Source organism: Pongo pygmaeus, chromosome 10, assembly GCF_028885625.2.
Source record: "Pongo pygmaeus isolate AG05252 chromosome 10, NHGRI_mPonPyg2-v2.0_pri, whole genome shotgun sequence".
NCBI classification, from domain to species: domain Eukaryota; kingdom Metazoa; phylum Chordata; class Mammalia; order Primates; family Hominidae; genus Pongo; species Pongo pygmaeus.
In genome coordinates this window covers 607,334-628,990 of record NC_072383.2, presented here as the reverse complement: position 1 = coordinate 628,990, position 21,657 = coordinate 607,334, and the positions used below count along the sequence as shown (strand labels likewise).

Here is a 21,657-nt window from a genome sequence, read left to right as displayed (position 1 = left end):
ACATACGCGTGGCCGCCCCCATTATCAACATCCCCCAGCAGAGGGGTCCATTTGTTGCAGCTAATGACGCTGCATTAACACATCATTATCACGCAACATCTATCGTTTACATTAGAGTTCGCTCCTGCTGTTGTACGTTCTACAGTTTTGAACAAATGCATAATGACGTATTTCCACCATCATACTCTCAGAGTATTTTCATTTTGGTAGCTTCCAAGTTTTGGCAGTTATATACAAAGCTTCCGTAAACATCCATGTGCAGATTTTTGTGTGAACATAAGTTTTCAGTTCATTTGGGAAAATCCCAAGGAGCGTGGTTGCTGGATCGTATGGAAGAGTATGTTGAATTTTGAAAGAAATTGCCAAACTGTGTTCCAAAGCGGCTGTACCAGTTTGCATTCCCACCAGCAATGAACAAGGATGTTGTTCCACAGCCTTGTCAGCATTTGGTATTGTCAGTGTTCTGGATTTTGGCTATCCTCATCTAATTGTTGTTTTAATATGCACTTTCCTGATGACATATCATGTGGACATCTTTTTATATACTTACTTGCCATTTTATGTCTTCATTGGTGAGGTGTCTGTGAAGAGGTCTTTGGCCCATTTTTTCAAATCAGGTTCATATTCTGATTGTTGAATTTTAAAAGTTTAAGAATTTACATATTTTAGATAACTATCCTTTATCAGAAGTTGTTTTTTGTTTTTTTTGTTGTTGTTGTTTTTTGTTTTTTTCTCCCTGAGATGGAGTTTAACTCTTGTTGCCCAGGCTGGAGTGCAATAGCATGATCTTGGCTCACCGCAATCTCCGCCTCCCGGGTTCAAGCCATTCTCCTGCCTCAGCCTCCCGAGTAGCTGGGATTACAGGCATGCGCCAACACGCCCGGCTAATTTTGTATTTTTAGTTGGTCTCGAACTTCCAACCTCAGTTGATCCACCCGCCTTGTCCTCCCAAAGTGCTGGGATTACAGTTGTGAGCCACCACGCCTGGCCAGTATTTTTTGCAAATATTTATTTCCAGTCTGTGGCTTATCTTCTGATTCTCTTCACATTGTCTTTTGCAGAGCAGAGGCTTTTAATTTAATAAAGTCCAGTTTGTCAATTATTTCTTTCATGAATTTTGCATTTAGTGTTGTATATAAAAAGTCATATTGTTATGACATAACAATAACCTAGGATGGAAATCCTATGTCATCCTCTCCTATGTTACGTTACATCATCTAGATTTTCTCCTATGTTACTGTCCAGGAGTAGGTCTGTGTCTAGATTCTTTTTTTTTTCTTTTTGCATGTGAACGTCCAGTTATTCCAGCACAATTAGTTGAAAAGAGTATCTTTGCTACATTATCTGTGCTCCTTTGTCGAAGATCAGTTGACTCTATTTATGTGGGTCTATTTCTGGACTCTATATTCTGTTCCATTGATCTACTTGTCTCGCCTTTGGATAATATCACACTGTATTGATTACTGTAGCTTTGTATTAAATAAGTCTTGAAGTCGGGTGGTGTCAGTCCTCTGACTTTATTTTTTTCCTTTAATATTGAGTTGGCTATTCTGCATCTTTTGCCTCTCTATGTAAACTTTAGAATTGGTTTATTGATATCTACAAAATAATTTGCTGGGATTTTGATTGGGATTGCATTGAATCTACAGATCAAGTTAGGAAGAACCGATGTCTTGACAATATTGAGTCTTTCTATTCATGAACATGGAATATCTCCCTATTTATTCAGTTGTTTTCTTTCTTTCTTTTTCTTCCTTTTGTTTTGTTTTTATTTTTTTAAAAAAATTGAGATGGGATCTTGCTATGTTGCCCAGGGTGGTCGTGAACTCCCAGACTCAAGTGATTCACCCACCTTGGCCTCCCAAAGTGTTGGAATTACTGTCATGAGCCACAGCACCCGGCTCAGTTCTTTGGTTTCTTTCATCAGAGTTTTGTAGTTTTCCTCATAGAGATCTTGTAAATGTTTTGTTAGATTTATATGTAAGTAGTTCATTTTTATTGATACATAATATCTGTACATATTTATGGAGTACATGAGTAGTTGATTTTTTGAGGACTAATGTAATGGCATTGTGTATTTAATTTCAGATTCCACTTATTCATTGATGATATATGGGAAAACAATGGACTTTTGTATATTAACCTTGTATCCTGCAACCTTGTAATAATTGCTTATTAGTTCCAGGGATTTTCTTTATTATTTTAGATTTTCTTTATTATTTTTGATTTTCTACATACACAATCTTGTCATCTGTGAACAAAGACAGTTTTGTTTCTTTCTTCCCAATCTGTATACATTTTTTTCTCATCTTATTGCATTAGCCTGGAGTTCCAGTACGATGTTGAAAGGCAGTGGTGAGAGGGGATGTCTTGCCTTGTTCCCTGTCTTCGTGGAAAAGCTCTTAGTTTTTCACCATTAAGTGTGATGTTAGCCACAGGTTTTTTGTAGACATTCTTTATCAAGTTGAGGAAGTTTCCCTCTATCGTTTCTTTTTTACTTTTATTTAAGCTATTGTAATTTATTTGATAAATAATTTGCCCCCTTCCCTGATAAGTTTGTGATGCTGCTGCTGTTGCTGCTGCTGCTGCTGCTTCTTCGTCTTTTGTTTCTTCCTCTTATTCTTCCACTTCCTCCTCCTCTTCCTCCTTCTCCTCATCCTCTTCCTCCTCCTCCTTCTGCTCCTCCTCCTCCTTTTTGAGACAGGGTCTCACTCTGTCATCCAGGCTGGAGGCAGTGGCACACTCACGGTTCACTGCAGCCTCAACCTCCTGGGCTCAAGCGCTCCTCCCACCTCAGCCTCTTGAGTAGCTGGAACTACAGGCCTGCACCACCACGCCTGGCTAATTTTATTTTTTGTAGAGATAGGGTTTTGCCCTGTTGCCCAGGCTAGTCTCAAACTCCTGGGCTTAAGTGATCCTCTACCTCAGCATCCCACAGTGCTGGGAAGCTGTGATGAAGATGGGAGCTTCATCTACTGATATCCTTGTAACTCACAAATTTCTGATGAAGCTGGGAGCTTCATCACAGGCATGAGCCACTGCGCCCTGCCTGTGATGCTTCTCTAACACTCACTAGGTTTTAAGATCTGTTTCAAAGTTGACTGAGTAGTAAATGTTGACGTATTGCAGGGAAATTCTTGCCTTCTTATTCTTTTCTTCCCCTAAGAGTTCTTAGTAATTGTGCCTTAATATTTTACCAAATGAACAATGTAGTCATTACACCAAGTTAGTATTGCAGTGAACCTAATAAATTGAGAATGGTTCCTATATTTAACATAGATTTCTGGATTTTTTCCATTAAAAAAGTCTTCTTTCCTACTATATTCATAACATATGTATCCACTCTACTTTTGTCTATTCGTTTTTTTCCCGTTTTTTTCTTGATTGCATTTTTAGGGAAAGGATTTATTTTACTTTTCTTTGAAAAAATCCATTCCATAGTTTCATTTACTCAATCTACTGATATCCTTGTAACTCACAAATTTCTGTAATTATCTTAATTTTGTTCTTCCTTGCTGTTTTCCTAAGGTGTGTTTTATTGTCTTTTCATAACTTTTCTGAGATGAATTTCAGTTGGCTTATTTTCACTAATTGTTATAATGACAGTATTTATCCCTGAACAGAGCTTGGACTTGGACTACATTCCTTAGTATGTTCTGGTTCTTACAACTAACCAAATAATCTGTAATTGAATTTTTTAAAATTTTGAGATGGAGTTTTTCTCTTGGTGCCCAGGCTGGAGGGCAATGGCACAATCTCGGCTCACTGCAACCTCCACCTCCTGGGTTCAAGCAATTCTCCTGCCTCAGCCTCCCAAGTAGCTGGGATTACAGGCATGTACCACCTCGCCCAGCTAATTTTGTGTTTTCAGTAGAGACAGGGTTTCACCATGTTGGCCAGGCTGGTCTTGAACTCCTAACCTCAAGTGATCCGCCAGGCTTGACTTCCCAAAGTGCTGGGGTTACAGGAGTGAGCCACCACGCCTGGCCAGAGAAGCTAGTTATTCTGTTTCTTCATAATCTGTGTCTAATATCTTTCTCCATTTGTTCAACACCTTTTTGTTGGATATTCACAAGAATGTACCATGATGGGTCCACTCTGAATCCCTCCGGCAATGATAACTCCCTCCGGCAATGATAACTCCCTCATGTTATCTAGCAGACACCAAACTATTTTATATGTAGTGTGCCCTACTGTTGTCACAGCAACCCAGTGAGGTAGGGACTATCATTTACCCCATTTTGCACTTGGGGACACTATGGCTCAGGCAACTTAACTTGTCTAAGGTCACCTAGCTAGCAGGTAGTAAAGCCAGACTTGACCCCATTCTGGCTTCAAAGTTCCTATTTTTCATCTGTCACAGATTAATGGTAAGTTCACCGAGAATGCAAACAAGATATGCGTTTGGCTACAGCCTAGCGGCTGGGGCTCCAGGCCTTCAGGCTAAAGGAACAGTTGGAAGGATGAGCAGAGCAGAAGGGGCAATGGGGTGACCCGGGAAAAATGCCTGGGGGCCTCTGTTTGCTCCAAATTGACTAGTTAAGTCACACCATACCTGCCGTCGGCCACGTCACTCTTTCAGAAGGCTTTCCTGTTCCAATGAGGCCCAGAACCTGAGAAATATCTCTGAAGAAACACCCTTGGCCCTCGCAGCCAGCTCCCACAAAGCCTGGCAGCACCCGCATCCCAGCTGCACGATAAGATAAGATGTGCCCAAGGGACCTGGGGAGAGAAGCCAGACTGGTGACACCGCACTCCTCCCTCCGTGACATCTGTTCACAGCAGACATTGTCCCTCCAGGGACTCGGAGCTCAGCCAAAAGGCCCCTGCTTTTAAGACCAGATCTATGGAACTCCGCTAGCACTGCCCATAAGACCAGCTCTATGGAACTCCGCTAGCACTGCCCATCCAGAGAGCTTCTGCAATCAGAGTTGCCCCCAACCCTCTGACCAACGTAGTAGATGAGTCAGCACTCAGTCCTGGGCAGCAGGTCTTACTAGTCATGACTAGCAGAAAGGACCTTGCATCAGGAGAGCACACAGCCCCAGGCTATTGACGTGTGTGCAGCTGGGCGTGAGTGACAGGGCTATTTCTGCCCAGCTAAGTGCTGTCAGCAAGCAGGAGGTGAGGGGAGATGCTGCCGGGTATTGTAAGATGTAGGCATGGCACCCGCTGCTTGAACCCTGCTAAGGACTGGGGCCCCAACACCCTGCAGTACCTAAACTGCCCTGATGGTTGGTTCACACAAACCACGTGACGGTGAGAGGCCCTCACAGCACTGAATCCAGAAATAGGAGCCCGAGAACCTAGGGAATGTCATACCATTTTGAAAAGAGGCACCACTCTCCCTGAACTTCTTTTCTCTGCCACCTCCCTATAACCTTGATAGTAAGTGCTAGTGTCCTGGGTTCTGATCAGCTGTAAGCATCAGCCACAAAGGACTATGCCCTTGACAGGCTTCCAAGTGCCCTGGGTAGTGACTGGGCAGACTGCTGTAATCCCACCAGGCAACTGCGTCTGTGCAGGTTACCAAAGGTGCCCCTTTTACACAAGAGCCGCGTTCCTGGAAAGTTGTTCATCAACTGAGTGCCATTGGGGCTGCAACGCTGAGGGTGCGTTTTTAGACTATGAAGGCACAAAGTTGCCACCCAGCCAGAGGCACAGGGTGTCGTCCTCCACCCCTTCCTTTCCCCACCCTCAGCGTCCAATCGCTCACCCAGTCCTGCCAGTTCTGTTTCCTCACCCTCTCTTGGGGCAGTCCCATTTCTATACCCACTGCCAATGCTAGCTGCAGACCTCCAGCAGGGCTCCCCGCGCATGGCTCTCCGCTCCAGCCCATCCTTTGAGCCGCTTCCATCATGTTCCATCATGTTCCTCCACATTGGGAGGCTGAGGCAGGAGGACCACTTGTTTGAGACCAGGAGTTGCAGACCAGCCTGTGCAATATAGCGAGACACCGTCTCTACAAAAAATGACGAAAATAAAAAATAAAATGCTGCTCTAAGGATGCCACTAGCTGAGGATAACCTTCCTACTGCTCCCTGCTGCCCTCAGGACAAAGCCTAAGTGCCTCATCAGCCCCTCCCTGATCCGCTGCCCCACACCCCTGCCTTCCACCCATACCCTAGGACCCCTTGGGTCCTGACAGGGAGCTCCCCTCTCTGAGACGGCCGCCACAGCAGCCCATCCGCCTCACCCCACGGAGGAAAACTGAGTCCAGGAGACAATCCTTCCCTAAATTTACCATCTGTTTCCCCCCTTCCAGAAGTTTCTTGAGAGCAGGAGCCGTATGGATTTGTCTCTGTATACCCGGCCCGAGACATCAGTGCCTAGGACTCAGGAGGCATATACCCAGCACGTGCTTGTAGAAGAAAGAAAGAAACAGGGAAGGTGTTTTTTGCTATTTATCGCATATTTAATTTCATCATTATTATATTTTTCCTGATTATAGCAGGATGATGTCTTAGTTGTGAGAAATTAGAATTGGAAGTGTTACAGCTCTTTCAGAATTTGTCTCGCAGGTTTCCTGGTTTTTGCTGAAACCAAACTCCCATGAGAAAACAACCTACAATTGGGAAAATACATAACTTAGAAAGAAAGGGAAAGTCCTTAGTGTGATATAAATTCCTCCCATATCTGCTTCCTATGCTTATGCTAATGCATAGAAATATAAAGTAGATCCTCTGACTATTTTGTTTCATTTTTACCAATATAGAATCATATCATGTTCTTACTGACTTGCTCCCCACTAAATACATTTTAGATATCTTCTGTATCTATACATAGGGATCTACCTCATTCTTTCTGTTTTGTTTCATTTTGTCCATTGTTTTTTACTGATTGAACAAGAACACCTCTCTCTTTTCAAAGACATATGTAGTATTTAATTGTGTGGTTGTAGGCCAGTTTATTTAGCCCACACACCATTGATTACAATTTGGCTCATTCGCAGTTTTTGAAATTATCCATAATGATGCATTGAATAGCTTGTCTTTTTGAGCTTTGGGGAGCATTTTCTGTGGGAGACTTATTCTGTGGGAGACTCCTAGGAGTGGACTTACTAGGTAAGACTATTTTAAATTTTAATAGATAATTGTCAGATTGTCCTCCAAAAAAATGATTGTAACAATTCTGGTACATTTGGTAGTAATTTACATTTCTACCAAGGATGTGAAGGTGCTTGCTTAGCCATGTCTTCACCAACACTGAGTATTATCAGTCTCTTAAATCTTCACCAATCATGTAGGCTATCATATCTATTAGACACATTTGTGATGTTTCTTCAGGGGCTTGCTTGTTTGTACTCAATTTTTCTGTTGGCTCATTTTTAAGCCCTCCACAGACCTCAGGATAATCAGTCCTTTGTGCTCCATGCAGCAGTGTTCCCCCCGTTTTTCTTTGTCTCCTGATTTTGTGTGGTGTGTGGTGGTCGAGGAAGTGGCTGGAGCACACACTCTGAAGGCAGGCTACCTGGTTTTGTCTGTAACTTACTAGCTGAATGACCATAGTTTAGTTACTTAACCTCAGAGTCCCTCAGATAAGGACAGTACTTATCCCATATAAAGGTTTTCCTCATTCTAAGGTTAGAAAGAGATTCACAAAGGGGCCTATTTGCAAGATGGCTCCTCCTCCCTTCCCTCTCTTCTGTCCCTTCCCTCCCTTCCGTCCCTTCCCTCCCTTCTGTCCCTTCCCTCCCTTCCGTCCCTTCCCTTCCTTCCGCCATTTTGCTGTCTTGTAAATTGATTTGGCTTTTCACATAGTGGGAATTTTTTCCAAGGGGAAACCTATCTGTGTTTACATAGTGGAAGGGTGACACACTGGTCTGGGGACTATGTTGGCTGTCGTTTCATGTCTAAAGTGTAGGCCTGCGTAGGTCGTCCCCTCCCTTCGTGGATAAAACAACTGCTAGTTGTCAGTAAGTGCCAGCCTCACACTACAGCTCCTACCCTGAAGGAGTTCACCGTCCAGTGAGAGAAGGGATAGTGATCCGGTGGGAGGTGTCACCAAGGCCCTGTGGTGGAAATAACCAGCCTAATGGAAGGAAGAGCTTCCTGGGTGGATGGCGAGGAAGGGCCCAGAGGGCATTTCAAACACGGGGGATGGGGTGTTCAACCTGCTCTACAAATCCTGGTGACCTGCCTGTGATGCGTGGGGTCCCTGGCCACCCCCCGTACCCAACCCACACAGAGGCCCCGGGGCAGGGAAGAATGGCTCAGCACTGAACAGGGTGAGATGGAGAGTGGTCAGAGGCCAGTCCACAAGCATCGGACCAAGACTAGGAAAGCCCAGCTCCCCTCCCAGCTCTAGAACTTCACTGGTCAGAGAGCCTGAAGAGCTCTAAGAAAGGGACTTCATTCCTCCGGGGCTCCCTTTGCAAATGCAGCCTCAGCTTCTGTCCTTAGGCAGCTGTGCAAATTCTGTAAGATGGCGCATGTGCAGACGTTCTGTCCTGCACAATAAAAGTGGACACCTTTGGGGCACTTCCTGCCGCCGCTTAATCGGGAGTTGCTCCCGCCATGGGGGCTGTGCTGTGGGTTCAGCCTGTCTGCATTCCCAGGGGTTCCTGGGCCTGCTTCCTGTGGAGGGGCAGCTTCACCCTGGATCCAGACCTCCCTGTTTGCAGCCCGTCCTGGTGAGCTGACTCGTGCCTCCTGGTCCCCTAGTCTTTTTGTTGACCCAGATCAGGACTCTAGTCCAATAGTATTGAACCCTGGCAGAGATGCTGCACAGGAAGGGCTGCGCCTCCTCCCACAGGTGTTTAGTAGCAAGAAGAGAAAACTGAGCTTGGGGAGCCTACGCTTTCCCTTTGGCCTTGTTTATCCCAGATGTTGGTATGAACCCCTCTTGGCACGGGCAGGGGTTCTACCATCGGCTCACACTAAGGGTTAAAGGCCTGCAGAGGGGACAGTGAGCTCTTCCATCCAAACTTCAACTCCGTTCCACAACACCAGAGCCCAGTGAATGGCGTCCCCTGTGGGCGGCAGTGATTTTCATGCGAGCAGGGCCTCAAAGGTGAAGGTCACTGCAGAGGGATCCCCACACCTGGGTCCCTACGATCCAGTCAGAGGCACAGAAAGGCACCTGGCTGTTGGGGAAAGGACCCTGCTGGGAGTCACAGAAGCCTTTGTCCCAATTTCAACACTGCCCGGTTCTGTTGCCTTGGAGAGGTCCCTTGCCCTGATGGTTCTGTGTCCTGATTTTTAAGACAGGATGGTTGGACATAGGGCTGAAACGCATGCCCTGTGGGCGGATAGGAGCTTATGCACTTTGAGGTTGGATGCCTGTGAGTGGGCGTGCGCTGCCCAGGGAGAAGCAGCTCCCACCCCTTCCACCAGTGAAGGCGTTGGCGTTTGCATTTTGCGCTGCTCCCTGGTCCTGGCTTTTGAGAGAAGAGCCAGCAGCCTCTGGCCTTGTTGACACCAACATCTGAGAGCGGCAGGCCACCAGAGGGAAGGGCTAAAGACAGAGCCAGATCTGGCCGGGCCATCTCACCTTCTGGAGGCCGACCTTGACCCAGGATGGAAATAATGAAGCAGCCGCTGGCTTTCCCAAGGCCTGTGATCCTCCTGGTAACTAGAAATCCCAAATTCTTATCTCCTGCTCTTCCAGGTAGGCTGGGCTAGCTTCCCAGGGCCTGCTCAGGAGGGCCTTGTGCTGAGAAGGGTCCTGCATTTGGTCTAATTCTCTGCTTTTGCCATCTTGAAATTCTGAATCTTTTTTTTTTTCCTGTTTTAAACTCCATTCCTGAGGCTCACTCTTAATCAATTTGAACAAGGGGCCCCATATGTTCGTTTTTACTGGGCCATGCAAATTACTGTGGGTTACATTAATGCTCACCTGGAAACCTTTTACCAGTCTCCTCTATTAGAGTTCTGGTTCCCAACGCAGAGCTCCTGTGATTACCAGAAGAACACTGAAGGAGTCTTCTTGTCTGTCTGGAGCCAGCTGAGACGGCCCTGAGATCCACAGAGCCTCCTCCACGCCCTTGGATGGAGGCGCTCCTGCTCTTCCACCCTTTGTAGCTCTCACTTGGCACCCATTCCCGTAATTAATCACAAACTCCGTGTGAGCTATTCCTCTCTGAGCCATGCCCTCTGTACTCTGACTTGCCCCAAATAGACAGATGCTCAATAAATATTTGCTGATTGGCTGGAAAGCAAACAGAGCTATCATCTCAGCACAGAGTTCAGGACATTGCACACAGTGGGTGCTTAATCAATGCTGCTGACTCATCCGCAGAGCAGGCCAGGGTGCAACACAGTGTGACCGTGCCTGTGCTCAGCCCAGGCTTCACATCTCCAACCATTCCCTTCCTCCAACCGTTGCCTGCCTGATGAGGATGGAACGGACACTGAAATCCTGGGTGACGCTGTTGAATCATGGGCCTTCCTGGTGTGGGATTGCCCCCGGCGAACCTACTCTTTCCCTTCGGCCTTGTTTATTCCAGAAGTTGCTATGGACCCCTCTTGGCATGGGCAGTTCTACCATCTGCTCACACTAAGGTTAAAAGCTTGCAGCAGGGAAGCCCAGAGCCCCAGAGCCCAGAACAAACACCACCAGAGCCCAGTGAATGGCGGGGAGAGAACCGCTAGCGGCAGTGGTTCGTGTGAGCGGGCTCCTGCAGGTGAAGGTCACTGCATTTCGCTAAGGAAATGTAGCCTTAGCGAAAAGAAGGATTTGCTTTTATTTATGTGTTTATTGAGATGGAGTCTTGCTGTCCCCCAGGCTGGAGTGCAGTGGCATGATCTCAGCTCGCTTCAACCTCTGCCTCCCCGGTTCAAGTGATTCTCCTGCCTCAGCCTCCCAAGTAGGTAGGACTACAGGGGCCCGCCACCACGCCCAGCTAATTTTCTTTTATTTTTAGTAGAGACGGGGTTTCACCATATTGGCCAGGCTGGTCTCAAACTCCTGATCCACCCGCCTCCACCTCCCAAAGTGCTGGGAATACAGGTGTGAGCGCGCCCCTGGCCTGCTTTTATTTTTAATTAAATTTTTGTTTTCGTTTTTGTTTTGAGAGACATCTCACTCCATCCCCCAGTCTGGAGTGCAGTGGCACAATCTCGGCTCATTGCAACCTCTGCCTCCCGGGTTCAAATGATTCTCCTGCCTCAGCCTCCTGAGTAGCTGGGATTACAGGCACACGCCACCACACCCGGCTAAATTTTGTATTTTTAGTAGATATGGGGTTTCACCATGTTGGCCAGGCTGATCTCAAACTCCTCATCTCAGATGATCCACCTGAGCCCAAAGTGCTGGGATTACAGGCGGGTGCCACCATGCTTGGCTAATTTTTTTATTTTTAGTAGAGACGGGGTTTCACTATGCTGGCCAGACTGGTCTCAAACTCCTGACCTCAGGTGATCAGCCCACCTCAGCCTCCCATAGTGCTGGGATTACAGGCGTGAGCCACCGTGTCCAGCCAAAAAAAGTTTTTTATGGAGACAGGGTCTCGCTATGTTTCCCAGGCTGGTCTGGAACTTCTGGGCTCAAGTGATTTGCCCACCTCAGCCTCCCTGGTGCTGGGATTAGAGGTGTGAGCCACCGCACCTGGCCAGGAAACGATTCTCTCCCCATCCCTGTAGTTCCAAAATGTCCTTGGAGAAAATTATAAGAACCATTTACATTTGCAAAGAACTTTACAGTTTGTAAACCACTTTCATAAACATGATTCTCAAACTGTCCTGTAAGTCAAGACAAATACTTAAGTACTAATTATCTGGTTGTTGCTTTAACATTTTGGGATTTTTTTTTACTCCAAATGTTCATTGGAGAAAAATTAGAAAATACAGATAAAGCAAAAAAAGAAAATAATATCTGATATCCTATTGCCTCAAGATGATGCTTAATATTTTAGTCTGCATCCTATCAGATTGATCTAAGTATATAAATATAGATCTTTAAAAATAGGTTAATACTATCACTGTATTCTTACGATCTGTAATCTTACGATCCCCATTTTTAGTAGGTGACTGAGAGAGCTCCCAAGCCATGCAGCTATGAAGGGGCAGGGCCAGGTCTCGACTCCATTGTCCTGGCTCTAAGTTTCCACGTCCCCAAGCCAGGTTGCCACTTACACTTCGAGGCTTTGCAGGGGTTGACCGCCTCCATTTCATGGCTGTGGAAATAGAGCCCCAGCAAAAAGAAGGGTTTGCTTTGATTGGGCTCAGGGTTGGAGACCCCCAAGCTGTCCTGGTATCCCACAATTCAGCATGGGCGAGGCTGGGCCAAGCTGGACCTGGCTGCTCAGGAGTCCCCACCTCTGCCAAATTGGACTTTGCCTTGCAGTGAACAGTCACAGCGATGACAGGGGTCAGCTGTCAGGCGGGAGGCCCAGAGGCAGCAGGTGCCAGGTGGCAGCCTCGGGCTGTGAAGGACTGACCCCAGAGAACAACTGGATATCTGTTTGGTGGCCTTGGAGGTCTCTCGCTCGTTAGTATTTTTAGAAAGAGGGTGAGGGCACAGCAGGGACCTGACACTTGCCTGGCTGCCCTGGGGCATCGCCCTGAGCTGTGGAAAGGGCGCTTCTAGCCTGAATCTGGGCCAACGCTAAGGGCAGGCCTAGCATGCCTGCCTGCCTGCATCCATTCATTCATTCACTCCCGAGCACACGCTCCCAGCCAAATTCTGTGTTAGGCACTGGAGGAAAGGTTTCCCCAGGGCTCTGGCCTAAGAGCTGCGGGAGGAGGAACACAGTGGTGAGGACAGACCCGGGTTCAAATCTTGCCTCTGATCTCCTAGCCGTGTGACTTTGGGCAAGTTCCGTCCTCTCTGGAGCCTGTTTCCCCTCACAGGGCCTCTGTGAGAAGTGAAGGGGGATGCACAGGGAGGCTGGTCGCACATGGGGTCAGTGCAGGGAGCCAGGGAGAGGCTGTGGATTGGAATCCCTCCAGGGCTGGGCTGTTTGCGTGTTCAGCGTCCACGGAGAATCTGGTTCTCAGGACACCTTGGGGCTGAGTTAGACATCGCCTGGGACTTACATTGACTTTTGCTGAGGGTTTTGCTGAGTTTGGCAGCAGCTCACCTATTTCACCAGATACCAGCTTCTCACCACGAGAAGGAGGGGGTGCCTCCTCTTTCTACAGATGAGTGAGCTGGGAAGCACCGAAGCTGCGTGAGTTGGACGGTCAGCAGCAGGATCGGATCCCTGCACCCGCTTGCTGGCCCTTCCCCGCTTACCTTCTCCCCAGACCAGACCCTGGCCCACTTCACAGAGCTGCTGCTCAGGTGCAGGTGTCGGGGCTGGGAGAATGTGTGACTGGCCACGTTTCGAATCCTGAGGGAGGACAGGACCCAGGCTGGACCTGCTTTGCTGGGAGGGAAAAGGCATGAGTCCTAGGGCCAGGGCAATCCAGGCAGGCTGGTTCCAGGCCCAGGCCTCCTTGGATTGGCTGAAGCTGGCAGGCGCAGCTGATTCAGGCTGGCCCACCAATTAGGAGGGGCTTTGATCCCCGGACTCAGTGCTCAGGGCCTTCTCTATCTTGACCTCCTGGGCCCCCTGAGCTCCCTCCGGATAGTGCACCAGTATCCCTGCCTTGTCTGTAGCCTGTCTCATTTATGGGTCTATGGCCAGGACCCAGGATACTGCTGAGCTCAGGGACAATAGACACACACACGCACACAGAGACAGACACACAGACACACGTACACACACAGAGACACAAGCACACACACACACAGAGGCACAGAGACACGCACACACAGACACAGACACACAAGGACACATACACAAGACATGCACACACACATTCACACAGACACATGCACAGAGACATGGACACACACACACAAACACACATGAATACACAGACACACAGGCACACACACACAGACACAGACACACACACAGACACACAGACACTCATGCACACAGAGACACACATGCATACACACAGACACACACACAGAAAACACATTGTGGCTGCCGTGGCATATGGAGTGGAGTCAGCAGTGCAGTCGAGGTGTTTGTGTACTACAGCCATTGGCGGGCACCCCCAGAAGGTGCCACAGAAGAGGTTCATGGAGTTCAACTCGCCCTGGTCCTGCCTTTGAAGTCTCTTCTGAATGAATACAGTGAATGACAAATGGATCTTTTTTTTTTTTTTTTTTTTTTTTTGAGACAGGGTCTCTCTCTGTCATGCAGGCTGGAGTGCAGTGGCGTGATCTTGTCTCCCTGCAAACTTTGCCTCCCAGGTTCAAGTGATTCTCCTGCCTCAGCCTCCCGAATAGCTGGAATTATAGGCATGCACCACCACATCTGGCTAATTTTTGTATTCTTAGTAGAGATGGGGTTTCACCATTTTGCCCAGGCTCGTCTCAAATTCCTGACCTCAAGTGATCCACCCGCCTCGGCCTCCCAAAGTGCTGGGATTACTGGTGTGAGCCACCATGCACTGCTGACAAATGCATCATTCATTCACTCCTTCATTCATTCAGCACTCCAGGCAAGGCGCGCCCCCTTGTTCCCATGAAGCTTTTCCACTGGGGAGGGACGGATAAGCTCTCTAACTCCTGGCTTCCCCCATTATACACTTATTCTCTGCTAAGCTTTGTCAGTTTAGGGGATTAGGAGAATAGGATGTAAACCGAAACGTGACTGAGGCAGATCTCCATTGAGGAGAGATTTATTTTGCCAAGGTTGAGGGTGAACTCAGAGAAAAGAAACACCATGGGATCTGTCACCTATGCTTTTTCCAAAGAGAATTTTGGGAATTTCAATATTTAAAGGGAAAGAGCAAAGCAAGAGGGGAAGATTTTTTAAAAGGAGGTTGGGTAGGCAGTGAGGCTAGGGGTCACATTCTTGTGAGGCTCTGATAGTGCTCGATGAATCTACATTTTACATGCGACAAGAGGGAGTCGGGGGCAGATCAATTATGTATTTGTCCTGGGCTCAGTGAATCCGCATTTTATGTAAGGTAAAGTAAGCATGTGAAATGACTGCTGTTTGGGAACACAAGGAAGGCAGTTGTTTGTTTGTTTTGTTTTGTTTTGTGTGACTCCATGTCCAAGCTTAACTTTCTCTTCGGCATGGTGAATTTGGGAGTCCCAAGATTCTAGTTTTCTTTCGCAGGGGCTTAGGGAAGGCAGGGATCTTCGTTGTATCCTAGATGCCTAGCTCATGCAAGGAGCTGGAAACAGGTTTGTTGAACTGAACTCAATAGGAATCTTGGCAGGCTGTCTGCAGGGCTGGGTGGGGTGGGAAATTTACCACCTTCCCTTTTTCCCATCTCACTGTCAGATCTGATCTACTTCATGAGGTCTCACCTGGACGATAGCCAGAGACTGTAGGCTCAACTCCCATTGCTTCTTATTCTAATTGCCTTAAATCCCGAGGAAATAACTCTTACCTTTTGGAAATGTATAATCTAGTGGGAACATACAAAACTCATATACACCCTTATGTGGAATGTTGATATTTTGCTTCATGATTAATTGTTCTGAAAGTCCTTTCCACTTACCCGTGTTTAGGTTTCCTGTCTGGATTTAGGCTCCACCACAAAATCTAAGGTTCAGCAAAAACGAGAGGCTCTAAGTGCTTCTGAGTGAAGACATGAAAAGGATCTGGGAATAAAAGCACTAGACCCTTACAGACTCACGAGGAGCACTGGGCTGGGAAGACAGGAGCTGCTGGGGCCTCTGGCTGCTGGTTCAAGAGATGGTTTCGATCCATTCACTCCTCTCTGGAATGATCTAGATATGCTACCTATAAATATTTTAGACTGGTCCTCATAGTTGAGGGACTTACACAGCCTATGCTTCCAGGGCTGTAGCAGTTAAGGACACAGAATCCAGAGCCTGGCTGGGTTCAAAGTCCAGCTCTAATACTTAAAAAATACGTGCTCTCGGCCGGCTGCAGTGGTTCATGCCTGTAATCCCAGCACTTTGAGGGTGCAAGATGAGAGGATCCCTTGAGGCCAGGAGTTCAAAACCAGCCTGGGCAACATAGCGAGACCAAATTCCTACAAAAAACGTTTTAAAAATGTAGTGTAGTGGTGTGTACTTGTAGTCCCAGCTACCCAGGAGGCTATGGCAAGAGGATCCCTTGAGCCCCGGAGTTTGAGGTTACAGTGAGCCATGATTGCACCACTGCACTCCAGCCTGGGTTGTAGCAGGGCAAGCTGCAGACGACACCCCTCAGACACCGAGTTAAAGAAGGAAGGGCTTTATTCGGCCGGGAGCTTCGGCAAAACTCATGTCTCCAACAACCGAGCTCCCCGCGTGAGCAATTCCTGTCCCTTTTAAGGGCTCACAACTCTAAGGGGCTGTGCGTGAGAGGGTTGTGATTGATTGAGTAAGCAGGGGGTACGTGACCGGGGGGCTGCATGCACGGGTAATTAGAACGGAGCAGAACAGGACAGGGATCTTCACAGTGCTTTTCTTATACAAATAACAGATTACGTCAGGGGTCGATCTTTAACTACCAGGCCCAGGGTGTGGCGCCGGGCTGTCTGCTTGTGGATTTCATTTCTGCCTTTTAGTTTTTACTTCTTCTTTCTTTGGAGGCAGAAATTGGGCATAAGACAATGTGAGGGATGGTTTCCTCCATTAGGGTGACAGAGGGAGACCCTGTCTTAAAAAATAAATAAATAAAAGGGTGATCTCGGGGCCTGGTGCAGTGGCTCACGCCTGTAATCCCAACACTTTGGGAGGCTGAGGTGGGAAAATTGCTTGAACTCAGGAGTTCGAGACTGGCCTGGCCAACATGGTGAGACCCCATCTCTACAAAAATTTTAAAATTTTTCATTTCTAGTGAGTTTTCAGATGATGTTGCTGCTGCTACTTCAAGGAGCATACGTGGAGAACCGCTGGCATATAGGAGAAAAACACAGGCTTAGGATTTAGACACTGGGGCCATCCCTTAGTATCTGGTGACTTTGGGCATTTGACCTCTTTGAGCCTCAACTTCTTCACTTGTAGAATGGGACTACATCCCAGCTACTTGGGAGGCTGAGGCAGGAGAATCGCTTGAATCCAGGAGGTGGAGGTTGCAGTGAGCCAAGATCGTGCCAAAAATATATATATATATACATATATACATGTATATATATATATGAGACTACTGTTGCTTCTCAACGTATGATAGAGCTACATTCTGATAAACTCATAGTAAGTTGAAAATATCGTAACTCAAAATGCATTTAATACACTTAGCCTACTGAACTTCATAGTTTAGCCTAGCTTAACTTCAGCGTGCTCAGCCCACTTACACTAGCCTACTGCTGGGCAAAATCATCTAACACAAAGCCTACTTTATAATAGAGTATTGAATATCTTGTGTAATTTATTGAATAATGTACTGAGAGTGAAAAAGAGAGTGGTTGTATGGATACTTGAAGCACAGTTTGTAAAGTGTATCACTTACGATGGTGCAAATGCTGGGGACCATCTGTATTAATACCTGCTTTGTGGAGTCACGCCTGACACACAGCAATATCGTTACTTAATTATTACTGTTTAAATTTTAGCGATTTTGTTAGCCCTTGAGGATGAGTAGGATCGAAGTCAGCAGAGATCGGCTGGGAGGGCTTTGGGGAATGTCTCTGAGAACCTCACAGCTAAAATGGGCATCGAGGAAAGAGCAAAAAGCCAGGTGGGTCTGGGGCTGGGAGGGCTTTGGGGAATGTCTCTGAGAACCTCACAGCTAAAATGGGCATCGAGGAAAGAGCAAAAGGCCAGGTGGGTCTGCAAGCCCCAGGACAAGGCCCTGATTGGGAAAGTGCCCTTGTTTAGGGTGGATATTGAGAGGGAGCAGATCGATTCTTTGGAAATGTCTGTGTGGTAGGTAAATCCACGATTAACTCTGAACCCCGAGATGACAACAATCTTTTCTGAAAGCCACTGACAGAGGCGCCTCTTGCAGGGGAGGTGGAAAATGCTCCCTAACAAAGAGCACGGAGGCCGGGGTGGTGGCTCGCGCCTGCAGTCCCGGCACTGTGGGAGACTGAGGCAGGAGGATCGCTTGAGCCCCGAGGTCGAGGCTGCAGTGAGCTATGACTGGGCCGCCACACCGCAGCCTGGGCGACAGAGCAAGGGCCTGTCTCAGAAAACCAGCAATAACTAAAATCAACGAGAAAGCAAGCAGGCCCCTCTGCGTTCCGGTTTCAACGCACGTGCTTTCCTGTTCTTCCCTCCACACTCTGCTTCTGCTTGTGATGCAAGGCCCCCTTTTGCTGGAGAGAAACCCGTCCGTCTGCTCCATCACACAGCGGCAAAGCCCGGGGGTGCCCGCGCCGGCGGGGGGAGCTGGGACCTCGCCACGCTGTGTCCTGGCGCCCCTCGGTGGACAACGGCGCCGCCGCAGGCCTTCCGGGGAGCTTTAGGTGCTGCAGCTTTAGGTCCCAGTTTGTAGCTCGGGGCAAGGGCTGGAACTCTCAGGGAGACTCTGCCCAGGGCTCAGAGGAGGTTTCTGGACCAGTTACGTATTATTGCTGGAATAACACGCAAAAGACACCCCACCCCGACGTGGATTAGAGACTGTTGATTTTTAAGGGCGAGATCACTGCTCTTGGCAGGGCAAGGCTGCAGTCAGGGAGCCTGCATGCCGCCTGCCCCAGACAGAAGGCCTCAGGGGTCTGGGCTTTTACAGCTTTTGGCCTGAAGACCAGCTGCAGCTTCCAGCCCCAGTCATTCATTCCCTGAGGCTCCCTCAGGACTGCTGAGCAAAGGCAGGATCTAGGGAAAAAAGGGCTCTCCCTGCAGTGGGGGCGTTTAGTTTAAGAGCAAAGCCTCACTCCCCAAACTCCTCTCCCCCACCCAGAAGCCACTGTGCCTGAAGCCCCACCCTTAAAGAGCCTTACTTTTGCCTTTTTCGAAAAAGCTGTCTCATAAAAATTCAATGCGATCATCACTCATTGTGTACCTCACGTGGGCAAGGTGCTGAGCTAGGCTCCGTGGAAACTCAGGCCTGTGGAAGATGGGGTCCGTGTGCTAAAGTGGGCAGCAGAAGGAGCCGTCTCAGGAGGTCTCAACAACGCCCAAGGCCAGCACAGGCCAGGGAGCAGGCGACCTTCTTTCAAACAGGGCCTTGGTGGAGTGCACTTGAGCACAGGGTCTGGAAAGGAGGGGAGGCTTTCCCCGGGGGGAGCATGGTGAAGAAAGAAAGGCCTTTAGTCCCGGAGCAGAGCAGGAGCAGCTGGGAAGGGTGGGGTGTGTTCAGGGAACAGTGAGTAATCTGGTGTGGCCCCGCACGTCTGAGCATCACAGAACCTGGCACAGGGTTCGCTCTTCAGGGGTGGGAGGAGGAGCTGGGGACCAGGCTAGAGAGGTGGGTGGGGGCCCCAGGAGAGAGGACTACACTTGAGTAACAGTGACCCTGGAGACCCAGTGCAGGTGGGCTTGTGTGAGTGTTTCCCTTCCTGCAGGCAGCTCGAAGGCGAGAGCAGGAGCGAGGAGAGAGGCTGCCCAATGTGTACAGGAGGCATTTCAAACACAATGGAAGTTGTTAGGACCAAAAATGGTGCCTACTTCGAAATTGGGGCTGGGACGGGCCCTGAGTCACAACACAGTATTTAAAATGCCTCTAGGCCCACACGTGGGAGTATAATCCTGTGTGGGATAGATTTCCCTCTCATCTCATATTTGTTTAATACTTCACAGTTTTCAAAGCACATTCACCCACATTATCCTATTGATCTTTCTAACAGCCCTTTGTGCTAGACAGGGCAGATATTATTCCCACTTCAGAGGAGGACCAGCTAGGGTCTGGGTGAGATGAAGTCATAAATTCAGTTTTGTTTTAACATGTTTATTTTAACCACTGGCCTTTTGGGGGTATGTCTTGGTCTGTTTTGTGTTGCTGTAACAGAATAACTGAGACTAGGTGATTTATAAACAATAGAATTGTATTTGGCTCAAGGTTCTGGAGACTGGGAAGTTCAAGAACATTGCACTGGCATCTGATGAGGGCCTTCATGCCACATCCTTCCCTGATAGAAGGTGGCAGGGCCAGAGAGCTTGCAAGCACAAGAGAGAGGAAGGGAGCCAAGCTCATCTTTTTTTTTTTAATCCTGAGATAACCTGACCCACTGCCATGATAATGGCATTATTGCATAAATGAGGGCAGAGCCCTCGTGACCCAATTGCCTCTTAAAGTTCCCACTTCTCAACACTATTACAGTAGGGATTAAGTTTCCAACCCATAAACTTTAGGAGGCACATTCAGGCCATAGCAGAGTGCTTATTTGCTTTTGTTACAAATTTATTATTATTATTATTTTTTTTTGAGATGGAGTCTCGCTCTGTCACCCAGGCTGGAGTACAGTGGCACAATATCAGCTCACTGCAACCTCCCTCCATGCCTGGCCTATTTATTTATTTATTTTAGAGACAGAGTTTTGCTCTTGTTGCCCTGGCTGGATTGCAGTGGCACCATCTCGGCTCACTGCAACCTCTGCCTTCCCAGGTTCAAGCAATTCTCCTGCCTCAGCCTCCCAAGTTGCTGTGATTATAAGCATGCACCACCACACCCAGCTAATTTTGTATTTTTAGTAGAGACGGGGTTTCATCATGTTGGCCAGGCTGGTCTCGAACTCCTGACCTCAGGTGATCCACCCACCTCGGCCTCCCAAACTGCTGGGATTACAGGCATGAGCCACCTTGCCCGGCCACAAATTTATTTTTTAAGATAGTTCATTCACACAGTTCAAAATTCAAAATGTACAGATAAAATTCCCTCTCTCAACCCTATTCTTCCAGTCACCCAGGTCCCTTCTTAACAGTTTGAACCCAAGCCTTTTGCCTTCTGGTCTTTGGGTCTAGTGCCCCTTCTGCGGCAGCAGTGCAGGGCTCAGGGACACAGCCCCACTGCAGATTCAGCCAAACCTCGGACAAGTTTCACTCAGGTAGAGGTTATGCCTCCTCTTAGTAAGTGTGCATGTGTACCTTATGGGATTAGTCTTCTTTCATCTTAGGCTGCATATGTTTTTGTTTTTTATCTGTTTTTGTTTGTTTGTTTTTTGTTTTTCTGTTTTTTTCCTTTTAGACAGACTCTTGCTCTGTTGCCCAGGCTGGAGTGCAGTGGTGCAATCTTGTCCCACTGCAACCTCCACCTCTGAGGTTCAAGCAATTCTCCTGTCTCAGCCTCCTAAATAGCTGGTAAGATTATAGGCATGCGCCACCACACCCAGCCAGACTGCATGTGTTTATCTTTCAATCTTAAACTCCTTGGAGTAGGGAGTATGTCTTCCACTTCTCGGGGGCAGTAGAGTAAGGGTGAAGATTACAGGCTCTAGGCCTGGTGTGGTGGCTCACGCCTGTAATCCCAGTACTTTGGGAGGCTGAGGCAGGTGAATCACCTGAGGTCATGAGTTTGAGACGAGCCTGGGCAACATGGTGAAACCCCGTCTCTACTAAAAATACAAAAAATTAGCCGGGCGTGGTGGCATGCACCTGTAGTCCCAGCTACTCAGGAGGCTGCGGCAGGAGAATGGCGTGAACCCGGGAGGTGGAGCTTGCAGTGAGCTGAGATCGTGCCACTGCACTCCAGCCTGGGCGACAGAGCGAGACTCCGTCTCAAAAAAAAAAAAAAAAAAATACAAAAATTAGCCAGGTGTGGGGGCACACACCTGTAATCCCAGCTACTCGGGAGGCTGAGGCAGGAGAATCGCTTGAACCCAGGAGGGGGAGGTTGCAGTGAGCTGAGATTGTGCCATTGCACTCCAG

General features: G+C 48.0%; 1 protein-coding gene and 1 non-coding gene across 4 annotated transcripts in view; both read left to right on the top strand.

The window, feature by feature from the left end:
* NINJ2 (ninjurin 2) overlaps positions 1 to 21,657 on the top strand; it is a 93,432-nt gene that overhangs the window by 63,339 nt on the left and 8,436 nt on the right. The gene's annotated exons all lie outside the window — the stretch shown is intronic.
* Positions 6,488 to 6,547, top strand: LOC129011041 (U7 small nuclear RNA). The gene has a single exon (XR_008493175.1). It is a non-coding gene; the product is annotated as a U7 small nuclear RNA (small nuclear RNA).